Here is a 14,023-nt window from a genome sequence, read left to right as displayed (position 1 = left end):
TTATTTCTTGCTCAGTGAAATTCCTAACAAAAGTGAACAAAAATAACTTTAAAACATTAAAAAACACAATCATATAATATAAAAGGAGAATAATGAAAAAAAATACGATCTATCAAGTGTGTCTTCTCTGTTGATCGGGATTAGATCTTGAAAATGAAAACTTGATTGGTGATAAATCAGATTTGCCTTTCTTCTTAGACAATGATTTATCACATCTGAAAGAAAGAAAGTTTAATCAAACAATAAAACTAACTGAAAACAAAAACAACATCAACTGAAAAAATACAAACATCAACTGAAAGAATACAAAGTTCAACTGAAAGAATACCAACATCAACTAAAAGCAGACCACCATCAACTGAAACAATACCTTGATTATTTTTAAGGTAGTCTATATAGTTTTTCAGATAGACTTGTTCGTTTTTCAGCTAGTATATAAAGTGCTTCAGATAGACTTGTTCGTTTTTCAGCTAGTCTATATAGTGCTTCAGATAGACTTGTTTTTTTCAGATAGACTTCTCTGTTTGTCAGCTAGTCTATATAGTGCTTCAGATAACTTATTTTTTTCAGTTAGACTTATTTAGTTGTCAGTTAGACTTCTTTATTTTTCAGTTGGTCTTCTTACTACTTCATTTAGTATAATGACTCTTTATTTCATTGTTTTCCAATTAGACTAAAAATATTTAGTTACAATTTACATTGTTTCAGTTACACTACTTCATTTTTCAGTTACACTACTTCATTTTTCAGTTACACTACTTCATTTTTCAGTTACATCTTTATTTTTTAAAAAAAAGTAAAGAAAAACAAATAAAAACAACAAAAGAAAGGTAGAAATGTCTAAATGAAAAAAACAAAACAAATCAACTGAAAGAATATAAGAAGCAACTGAAACAATCTAGAATCAACTGAAACAATACAAGAATCAACTGAAGGAATATAAATATCAACTGAAAACAACATCAACTGAAAGAATACAAGTAGCAACTGAAAGAATACTATAATCAACTGAAAGAATATAAATATCAACTGAAAAACAACAACAACTGAAAACATGTGTATAAAACAAAAAAAACTGAAACACAAACCCTAAAAACATGAAATAAATACTCTGATAAACTGAAAACATTCAAAAATAGAAAAAAAAATATCTAAACTACTCTAAGAACTTGAAATCTACCTTGGATCATAATCACCATCTTTCTCTTTTCTTCCCAGCAGTAGACAGTGCCAAAATTTTTCCTGAAGATGCGAGACTCTTCACCTTCTTCGACTTTGGGCTACATTACAATTACAACAACAAAAACGCTCAAATTTTGAAAACAAACAAAAATTGCAGCAAAAATCAAACGAAATTATACCTAGAATCATCATCTCTGATCCTCTTCACCATATTTGCGATGCAAACGTAATGAATTACGAACAAAAGACCACGCTAAGTTTCAACAGCAGAGAAGCAGAGAAGGAGAAAAATTCTAAAAATAATCAGTAAATAATATATCGGTTTCTTTGAAATGAAGAAGAATCAGTTTTAAAACTAGCGAGAATCAAGTAGAAATCCCAAAAACAGTTTCAAACTCGAAAAAAGATAATGACCTAATAACCGTTATATGTTTTTTCTAAAAATAAACAAAACTGCTGATCAACAAAACAAATATGAAAAAAAAAGAAAGCCCGCGCGTTTTTGATAGCTAAGCCCGTCCGACGGAAGGTATTGGGTCAGACGGTCTGACCCAATACTTTCACTTAATGTTTTTATAAGGTGTTCATCAAGGGCAAGCCAAGGAAGGATTCTTTCACACCTCTGAGATAAACGATGTTCGGGATTTGCTAGCACGCTACCTTACCGACATTTGCATGTGAGGATGATGTCGCGGCTTTGAGCTTTTTTGTTAGGATTATGTTACTAGCTACACTAACTTCATATGTTTATTTTAAATTTTAGTGCTTATTTATAACTTCATTTGTAGTACATTATGAATATTATGTTATATATAATAATAATACCATTTTAAGTACTTTATACGACGCGTGCGTGAGATGTTTTTTAATTAAGGCAGGCTTAGATACAGGCTTTATATAAATATAATATATATATATGTATATATATATATGTATATATATGTATATATATGTATATATATATGTACATATATGTATACATATATGTACATATATGTATATATATTTATGTACATATATGTATATATATATGTACATATATGTATATATATATGTACATATATATATGTATATATATATATATAGTATATTTATATATTAAAAAAAACCTGATGCGGTTCTGGAGAAAACCGCATCAGATTTTACGCCTAGAGGTCCAAAACCTTGGCGCCAAGACCATAATCTGATGCGGTTTTCCATTTCTTATGCGGTTTTGGACCCCCATCAGATTCATTTACACACCTGTTATGAGCCCACCTGTCGCGGACCAAAAGCGCATCCGAAAGCCCACATTTGATCACATCCCCTTGGATTTTTTCCACTAGTGATTTAGACAAAAGATGAAACCATATTGGGATCGGAAATTATCTTTGTCAGTTTGGAAGCTGGCATCTGTGTAACCCTCAACAATTAACTTACTCTCACCTCCATACACTAAGAAATTATCCTTAGTCCTCAAGTACTTTAAGATATTATTAGCTGCACTCTAGTGTGCGTCACCTGGATTTGATTGGAATCTGCTACACTTGCTTAAGGCATATGAAACATCTTGGCGAGTACGCATTATGGAGTACATAATGGACCATATAGCTGACGCATAAGGAAAATTACTCATTTGCTTAATCTTATCAGGTCCAGAAGGACACTGAGTCTTGCTAAGCAACACGCCGTGTTGTATATGGGTAGAAAACCTATCTTAGAGTTTTCCATGTTGAACTTAGTGACGACCTTATCGATATATGTTCGTTGGCTAAGTTCGATCATCCTCTTAGATCTATCCCTATAGATCTCGATCCCCAAAATATACTCAGCGTTTCCAAGGTCTTTCATAGAAAAACAACTTTTTAACCTTGCCTTGACTGACTCAAGCATGGGGATGTCGTTTCCTATCAGAAGTATATCATCTACATACAAGACCAAGAAGACTATCTTACTCCCACTTTCCTTCTTATAAACACAAGGCTCTTCTCCATTTTTGAGAACACCAAATTATTTGATTGTCTCATCAAAACGAAGGTCCAACTCCGGGATGCTTACTTTAATCCATAAAAGGATTTTTGAAGCTTACATACCCTCCTAGGATATTCTAGATCCACAAAACCTTCCAGCTATGCCATATACACATCCTCTTTCATGAACCCATTCAAGAAAGCGATTTTGAAATCCATTTGGCAAATCTCGTAATCATAAAAGATGGCGATCGCTAGGAGTATCCGAACGGATTTATGCATGGCTACCGGTGAAAATGTTTCGTCATAGTCTATACCATGAACTTGCTTGAATTCTTTTGCAACCAACCTTGCTTTGTAAATCTGAACGTTACCATCCTTGTCTCTTATCACTTTGCAACCAATTAGTGTAATCCCATCGGGTAAATCCATCAGGTCCCATACTTGATTTTCAGACATGGATGCCATTTCGGACCTCATGGCTTCAAGCCATTTTTCGGAGTCTTCACTCATAAAAGCTTGCTTGTAAGTACTAGGTTCCTCAAATTCTAAAATTATTATCTAAGAATTTTCGGTTAACAAGAAATAACAAACTCTTGTCTGACTTAAGGGTCACAGAAATTTTCTACTAGACTTACGAGGGGCTGCAACAGGAGAAATTTTCTTCTCAATAATTTGTGTATTTTTGCACGAATTAGATTCGAGTGGGACAGTAGGAGGTTCGTGTGCGGGATGCACGTCCTCCAACACTTGATCGGTTATGGGAGAAGATTCCTCTAAAGGAGGAACTACTTCTAGCTCCACAACTAGCACTTGTGTTTCTGACTCTAACATAGGTTGAACTATGTCCATTTCTTGCTTTTCTTTAACTTCTTCGAGAAATACATTACTCCCACTTGCCTTTTTGGAAATGAAATCTTTCTCCAAAAAGACACCACGGCTAGCAACAAACACTTCGCCCTCAGTCCGATTATAGAAGTAATAGCCCTTTGTCTCTTTGGGATAACCCACAAAGAAACACTTATCTGAATTGGGAGTGAGTTTATCGGATAGTAAACGCTTTACAAATGCTTCGCAACCCCAAATCCGTAGAAAAGACAAGCTTGGAACCTTTCGACTCCATATCTCATATGGTGTCTTTTCTACTGCCTTTGATGGAGTTCTATTAAGTGTGAAAGTAGCAGTTACGAGAGCATATCCCTAGAAGGAGATGGGAAGATCAGCAAAGCTCATCATAGACCGAACCATATCAAGTAGAGTTTGGTTCCTCCTTTTGGATACACCATTCAACTAAGGTGTTCCACGCGGAGTGAATTGTGAAAGAATTCCACAACTCTTCAAGTGATCACTAAACTCTTGGTTCAAATATTCACCACCACGATCGAATCGTAGTGCTTTAATTGTTTTGCCAAGCTGGTTTTGGACTTCATTCTGGAATTCTTTGAACTTTTCAAATGATTCCGACTTATCTTATTAAATAGACATATCCATATCTACTTAAATCGTCCGTAAAAGTAATGAAGTACCAAACCCTCCCCTAGCTTTTGTTCATTGGTCCACACACATCAGTTGTATTAGGCCCAATAGATCACTGGCCCTTTCACCCTTTCCAGTAAAAGGTGACTTTGTCATTTACCCATTAACAATGATTCACACACATCAAATGGCTCAAAGTCAAAGGATGTTAGAAGTCCATCTTTATTAACTTCTGAATGCGTTTCGCGTTTATGTGTCCTAAACGACAATGCCACATAGTAAGTAGGATTAGTATCGTTGATCTATGTTTTTTGTGTCTATGTTAAGGACATCTTTGTCTAAGCTAGGAATATAGACCATTAGACCTTTTAGCATGGCTAAAACATTGAATTCAAATAAACAGAGAAACAACCTTTCTCAATTGAAATGAAAACCCTTCATTATCCAAAACAGGAATAGAAATAATGTTTTTGGTAATAGCAGGAACATAATAACAATTATTAAGCTCTAATATTAATCCAGAAGGCAAAGGTAGACTATAAGTCCCAACTGCAAGGCGGAACTCTTGCACCATTTCCAACCGCAGTTCACCTCTCCTTTAGCCAATGTTCTACTCCTTCTTAGATCTCCTCACATTTGAAGTAATGTGAGAAACACAACCGGTATCATATACCCAAGAAGTAGATGTTGCTAAATTAATGTCAATGCCTTACAGACCTGAAAAAGAAGCCTCAGACTTATTATCCTTCAAGTACTTCGGGCAGTTACGCTTCCAATGACCTATTTGATCACAATAGAAGCACGCACTTAGCATTTGCGGCCACCTTTGGCTTTGCCTTGTGGCTACAGCAGTCTAGTGGCAACTTGCTTCCCTTATCTTGTCTTTTTCTTGCCAGCCCATTCCTTCTTAAAACCCTTTCCTTTTGAACCATAAGAACTTCCTTCTTAGGTGCAACGAGATGTTTTGCTCGGCAGTCATGAGCTCCCATGTAACTCAGCAAGGGTCTTTGTCACCCCATTCATATTAAAGTTCAACCGAAACATATTAAACCCATCATGAAGTGAGTGCAGAATGATGTCAGTAGCCAACTCTTGGCTATAAGGAAAGCCCAACCTCTCCATGGCCTCGTAATAACCAATCATTTCGAAGACATGAGTGGCCAACTTGCCTTCAACTAAGACACTCAGAATAGCCTGTGAGTTCTACACTCTCAATTCGAGCTTGTTGTGAAACATGGTTTTCAACTGTCGGATAATGTATAGGCATCCAAGCTTGAAAACCTCTTTTGAAGGTTGGTTCCATAGCCGCTAGCATAAGGCAAGTAACAATTACTGACCTTTCTGCAACGCCTTAGGTCCTCTTTTCAGCATCAGTAGAGGTAGATTAAAACTGGGATCGGTTTCAAGAAATCCTCTCGACCTTCGGACCTAAGAACAATTCTTAGATTCCTTTCCCAATCAAGGAAGTTGTTCCCGTTCAATTATCCTTCCAAGGATTGAACGTAAGTTAAAAGGTGAATTATTGTTGTTACCAGACATGATATCTATATAAAAGATGCAAAAGTAATAAGTATGTTTATCATAATAGCTTTTAATAAATTTTAAACATTTAAAATAAAAGCTATGCACTTGACAATTCAAAGTGTCCCTTTTGAATCAACTGATTCTAAGATCCTATCAAACATGATTTATAAGTGGACTTTCTCCTCAACGTAAAACCAAGTTAAAAGGTATATAAACTCTTTTACTAACTACAACAATTGTAACTCTTAGTTAATTGGTGATTGTCAAGGTGATTACACTCCCAGGTAAGGAAGTTACCCACAACGTTGGGGAGAGCCTTCCTAATCCTAGACAGAGCTTGTCACTCAAACACGAAACCTAAAAACTTTGCTACAAAATCCAAAACCTTTTGATGATTTTGTTGGGCCAAACCAAACTAAACTTGAAATTTCGGAAATTTACTCTACTTAGCCCAAGATTGAAAGTAACACTCTGCTTTGCAGAACCTATTACTACGATCAAGTTTTAGTAGGTGTTTATTTGGAATAGAAAAACCCAATATTGTATTTAAGGGACCTAAGTAAATTATTATGTTGATTTAATTACTAGTGAATATTTAAATAATAAAATCACAAGCATAATAAACTTAGAAAGCATTTTAAAAGCAATATTTAAATGTATAAAATAAAATGTGATCCTAGTATGGCCCCGAAACTTAAAGACTACTCTTTAAGGCTCCCTTGTTGAATCACCATGGATCTCTATCATTGTGCTTCATAGGATAAGATTGAATCACCATTCTTATTATTAATACTTGAATAAATATTTTTTGAATTATAAACTAAAATATTACAAAAATACCAACGATGCGTTGATCGTATTCAGATTACAAAAATACATTAATGATAAGCAGATCATATTTTCTATCCAAGTTTGGGCCATTCTAGTCACCGCATGGAATGATAAAATCATATATATAAAACATGCATTTTAATCAACTATTAAAATAAATTATTATGCTTCAATAACTTTAAAACATAATAATAACAACAACAAAATTTAATCTCGTGTTAAATCAAATGGTTAGTACCTTAAGACTAATTTCGACCATATTAGAATTTGTCTCGCAAGGGCATTAAGATATTAATCTAAGAAATTTAATCAACTATTAAATTTAATTTAAAGAAAAATACATAAGCACTCTAAGGCATCACATATATTTTAATCATATTAAAATATAAACTTAACATGATTACTAATCACATAATTAGGCATGGAAGAATTAATCAACTAGTAATACTAACAATCTAACAAGGAATTAACATCATAAAAAAAAAATAGGTACTAACTCCTTAGTAACCCCTTTAGAATTAACTAGTCAATTATCACATATAATTAACTAATAAAATTAAAGCTCATTATTTTAATTCAATTATGACTTAAATATGAAATTAATCACAAAGCACAACTGCCACCTCAGCAGGCAGTCCACCACCGTGCGAAACAGGCCGGTCGCCACCGGCGTTGCTGCCGACCAAGACTGCAGCGCAAGAAGCAACCCGCGCGTAGGCAACAGCCACTGCCCAGCACAGGAAGCGACACGCGTCCAGCCACCATGCCGGTGAACTTACAGGTGGCACGCCAGCCATCACGCCGATCGAATTCCAGCGGTACACCAGCCACGGTGGTTCGCTCACCTTCCCACTCAATTACCAACAACCCTTGTGCATAATTGAATGGAACTTACAACAATTGTTTTGGGGAAAAAAATTAGGGTTCATATCAATTTTCTTTTAACAAAAGCAAAAAAAAAAAAAATTATATAAACTAACACACAAAATCTGACATTTTGTGAAGTGAGTTTGTAATTTTGAGTATAATATATATATATTTATATACATAAAAATCCAATTTTTATGTTTCCAATCGATTCATATCATAATATTAATCATGCCAATAAACTCATATATAAATCCCTCCCATAATTGAATTAAAATAAAAACCAACTAAAACATACATCAATATGATCATATTAATCAATGCAATAGGATAACTGATACCAGTGTAGGAACTTAGATGCATAATGCGGAAAACCAAGTATCATATACTTGAACATCTATCCCAAGATCATTGCATAAACTAGTATGAATCAAATAGTAGTATAGAAATATACCTCTTGATGCGTGAATTCCTTTGCACACCACAACCTTCTAGTGGAGATCCTTTTAGAACGTCAAGCGTCGTTCCTCTAGTATTGGTCCACAAACAACACTTGGATCACCACGTATGCTAGTACGGAAGAGAGAAAATACTCTCTTACTTTTAGAGGTGAGGGCCGAAAATTGATGTGAAAACTAAGAGGAAAATTCATCTTTTTCTCTCAAGAAGATGATGTAAAGCTCTTCTACTATGTAACCCCTAATACTAGTATATAGGAGAGGTTACAATAAGTAAGACTTCAAGAGGCTTTATTGGCTTCACAATGTCATACATTATGAGCCAAATAAACTCATAATAAGTTACAACTCTTCCCACCCATCATAAAATCGCCCAACCCATTTCACAAATGGATTTGGGTAATACCCAAGTGTCATTATTTGTGTGACCTCATAGGACTCAATAATACTAGTAGTTGGCCCAATCATATTAGTCCAACAAATCACAATTAGCTTCTAGCAAAACGTTGTGATCACCTAATATTATTGAATATATTATCTCCATAATTTATCCTAATATTATTTAGTTTATTACACTTGATCGAGGACAAAATCCTTCACCTAAATCTCTCACCGCCCTCACAATCCTCATGGCAATCTCACCATGAAACACGACCTACCTTCACAATACAGTCAGGCACCTCCAGTAATACCACAACATATAACTCATTACACTCACCTTCATCCCTCCATATAATCTCACGCCATACTCCACATACAATAACGTTGCATGCCCTTCCTAATTCTCTTTCTTCACTACTCAACACTAGAGCTGTCAAAAAATGACCTGAACCTGTAACGACCTATAACTGACTTGCACCTATTGGCAAAACAGGTCACCTGTAACCTGACCTGTACCCGACCTGATCATAACTGATACCTGCTCTTGACCTGATACTCTATGACCTGAACCTGAACCGATGCTCGTCCAAAAAAGACCAACAACTGAAATGATCTGACCTGACAACGCTCTGAACCCGATTCGACACCTGACCTCATTAGCACCTGAAACTGATTTTAACTCAACGTAAGTTGTCATTCACCCGACCTATTGCGACACGTCACCTGATTTTACTAAATTTGTTGCGGCCTAGTACATTATTTTACCTAGCTTGTTGCTACATGTAACCCGATTTTACCCGACTTGTTGATTGTTGATAACTCGACTTGTCAATTATTTCACCATATAGTAACATAAATCATATAACACTATTATAAAAAGGTATATAACTAGATGAACTATTCAAGTATTGCTTTTCAATGAAATCTTAAATAATGATACAAAGTTGAAGCAACGCCACACAAAATTAATGACATGTTCCGTGGTCGAAGCGAGCTGAAAGAGACCTGAAATCAAGTATGGTATAACCCGATAACTACCAACCTGAAGTCGACTCGAAACTAACCCAAACCGTTATTGTCCTGACCTGATAAGTATCCGACCCATGCATGACATGGACCTGAAAGCACCCGCTACGAACCTACAAACAACCCAACCTGACACCATATGATCACGAAAAATTACCTGTCCCGAAATTGACCGCGCCGAACCCGACCGAACCTAAAACAATATATGAACCGAGACAGACCTGACCGAATTATTACCTTTTTCGACCTGTACCCAACCTGTTTGATTTAATGACCTGATAAGACCTGACCGAACATGACCTGAAACCTGAGATGACCCGACTTGAACCCAACTCGAGTAACTGAATTGACAGCTCTACTCCACACTAACACCTTGCGCAATACCATAAACTACCTACAACGCTTTATCACTCATCTAACAATTCCACGCCACATCATCCAAATATCCAATCACCTACACTACAAGCCTAATACAGAAAACCTACAGCTATACCCCACGTCGATCATGTAAGCCCGAACAACATATTACACCCTAATTGCTACAATTATCAACCTGATTACCAATCAAATCCACGCCTATATTACACACCACATACAACATGCAAGGCTTATTATACACAAGACCATACTTTTTTTAAAGACTTATTTAATAATTCAATTTTACAAGATCCTTACAAATTAACAAGCATGAACGGTATTATAATTTCTGAGGGTTAACTAAACTAACCACCTTTATTTTATTTTATTTCTTTGTCATTTTTATTATTTTCTCGAAGTTACTAACATTCTATTCGTGATGTAAGTTCTTAACGTATTATTGCGACTGTAAGTATTGTATATATGATACTAACTCCTTGCCATATTCTATTTTTGATTTTTATTTCTTTTCATGAAGATACTATTTTTATGTCTGATTGCAACATTTACCATTTTGTAATTATTGTGGATAAATTTTCTAACTAATTCAGATAATTCGGACAATCTATTAGAAAGCTTGTAATTTGATTGCATAATAACTTGTCACTAAAAATTAGTCTTTGATGTGTTTCATGAACCAATCTAGACTAGATATTTTTGGGGTGTTTAAAATATTATATGCTTATTCTTTTGCATTAAATCCGTAATGAATCGATATTAAGTAGAGGCCAACCATACAATGGTTCCTGACCGTGCTGTATCCTCACCCCCAAACTGAATCTTCAGTTCACTTTGACCATCTATGGAGTCTATACAGGGAAGTTCACATTTGATAAGTCCCTAAGATTTCCCTACAATTTCAATATCTAATTAGGTTTATGAGTCTTACTTTGAAGACGTGTTGCGACTTCAAAAACATATTTTCAATAAAACCTTAACAATGGGGAACTCAAATAAACGCGCTCACAATGCGGTAGGCGAAAAGTAAACATCCACGCCTACACCCATCTTTGACGTGGGGCTAATTGTTTGGGCCAATTGAAGGATCAGTCTAATATTATAAGGGAGTCTACCTCTTTACTAGATAGGTTGCATCCGTAGGGCATGTCCCCCCATGGAGTTGACCTAAACTCAACAGCTTAGGAAAGTCCTCAAAAGGCTGAGAAAAGATGGATACCTTAAAAATTAAACCACTTACCCCAATAAGGGCCCATCTACTCAAGGTTACATGTATGAGAACTTTCAACAATAAAAATTGTACGAGACTCCTCAACGAACAAGTATTTGATTTTATTTGACCAAATTTAGAGGATCTCGGGCATGGATATTTGTGTGTTGTGCAAAAATGAGGTGATTACTAAACTATGTAATGAAAGGTGGTTCTGGGAATCCAGGTTCAACATTAAGTTGCAGTACAAGAAGCTTTTAGGTGATGAAAGGAATGCTCTCTGGTGCGTATGTGTTGAGTAGATACACTATTCCTAAGTATAGGATGAGTATGTGGATTACAATCCAAGAGAGGCTGAAGACAAGACAAAGGCTGAAATTAATGAATTTTATGACAATGATTTGTCTTTGCTGTACCAACAACACACTAAAGATATTAAGCATCTACAATTTGATTGCCACTTTAGTAAATAATTCATTACCACTATCTTCTCATGGTTGGGGATCAGATGGGGTAAGAAGGATGTAATGCAGTCATGTAGATGGATTAAGAACAGGTGCATTTGGCTCTCAATTTAAATAAAAGGTGGTTATGGCTGCTGTTTCAGCTGTAGTATACTTGATATGGAAGAGCAAAAAATATTCCTTTTGGGATCATGACTATAAAACAATTAGTGAGATTAAATATAGGCAAAATTTGCTTCAACACCTAAACTATAGCTCGAGTGCACCCAACCCCACCAACTATCATTAGTAGCCTAAATACCACCAAGTACAGGGTGGGGTGCAGTCTGTACCACCAACTACAAGGTGATGTGTAGTCTGTACCATAAAAACCAACAGTCTTTAGCGACATTTTAGGGTTCTGGCCTCGTTTATGATACAGAATGCACCCCACCCCATAGCTGTTGGTGTTTAGGCTACTAGTCATAGTTGTTGGTGTTGGGTGCACCCGAGTTATAGTCCAGGATGTTGAGGCCAATTTATAGTGAAATATATAATTGTACAGATAATGGGTGTAAAGATTTGAGATTGAGATAGAGAATGGATTGAAGGTTTATAGTATGGGTGTTTGGGTGTTTGGGTGTTGGGCATGTCCAGCTAGTTTGTGGGAGTTCATTTGGCTCCTTTAAGTTGTATTGGTGGTTTTTTGGTTTAATATTACATCTCACTTGCTTACGAAAAAAAGAAAGTCAGAGCAACATCTCTCTCATTTCTTAGCCACTTCAGAGAACTCCTTCTCCCTCATCTCCTTCCTCATAGAAGGGTCTTAAATCATCATCCACACTATGTAACTCCTGGATACTTTCTCAGAATCTAGCCTCTCTTAGGTATACCAAATAGGACGTTCTCTCCAATATTTTTCCCACTTCCTAATCCCACTCCAAGTTAGGTCATATATCTTAGGAGGAATAGTATCCCACGTAGGGATCAACTAGCGGTACCCATACTGTATCATTACTCTCGATGGGAAATAATATGTCGAGATGCACAAGCTATACAACCTCACATACGGAGAATCATCACGGCCACCTATGATAGAGTCAATCCTCCACCATGGCACCATGCATATGACACTCAGTTCGGCATCCCCAAATAAAAGGGTCCAGTATTCAAAAGATTTCTTAGTGAAAATCTTCTTCCTACCAATAAATCCTTTTTTGTTATACCTCTCCCTATTCTCCAGAGGGTCAATCAGTCTCAGATGTTCCATCAGCCAAAATGTGCATCAGCATATATGATATTAGTTTTTATTATTGCTTCATAACGAGTAATAATACAAACCCATTAATGTGTTTTTATTTCTTCCTAACAAGTAATAATACAAATATGATACTACTTTATTATTGCTTCCTACAGTGTAGTAATAGTGCTTCCCAACAAGCATTATTACAAATTTGACAGGTCGATCCACATAGTATAATCGGCAAACCTTCAATACGTCAGAAGCATGGCCTTGCACCAGACACTCGACACACTTCGCTGCGAGCGACGCATGTTATTAATGTTGGATCTACTAGTTCGTTTTGTTTTTTACGAGGATGTAATATCATAATTTCATTATTCATTCTCAGCATAATAAAAAGAAAATGTTCCTTAGTTCATGATTTTAAAAGACGTGGGTGGGCGGGTTTTAAATGAACCGAAAAGGGATAATGGCCCAAATCATGTGATATGCTTCCTAAGTCGAGTAAATGTGTATAAGGGTATCTACGCGTGTGACGCATCCCTGTTGTCGTGATGCAGGCCCTTGCGCCTGATACAACATCCTGCATCTAGCGTATATAGTATCTTGCACTAGGCGTAGGTTTAGCGCGTGATGCATTTTCCGTATGTTGTGATGTTTTCGAATCCATTGAGGGTTGGGACGTAAAGTTATTATGAATAGAGGAATATGTGTGTTATGTCAGTATAACGAGTTTAGCATGATTTTTCTCTGCATTTTTCTTCAAAAATTCGCTGTAAATATTTAATTGTTCCTTATGGCATTTGAACCATTTTTAAGTGTATGGCTGTCTCAAAACTTCCCTGCAAATATTTAACTGTTCCTTATGGCGTTCGAACCATTGTTGAGTGGATGGCTGTGTGCGTTCACTAATGTAAAGAAACACGGGTGTGAAAAACGACACTTGCATGTGCTAGCATCGCTCGGCTTTGTGCAACTAGATTACAATTTCCTTTATGCATCTGTGAACTTTTGGGATGTAAATCACCATTGCTTTTGTTTTGGGAATCATGAGCTGA

Source organism: Beta vulgaris, chromosome 9 (assembly GCF_026745355.1).
Source record: "Beta vulgaris subsp. vulgaris cultivar EL10 chromosome 9, EL10.2, whole genome shotgun sequence".
Classification (NCBI taxonomy): domain Eukaryota; kingdom Viridiplantae; phylum Streptophyta; class Magnoliopsida; order Caryophyllales; family Amaranthaceae; genus Beta; species Beta vulgaris.
Note: the sequence above shows the minus strand (reverse complement) of the source record.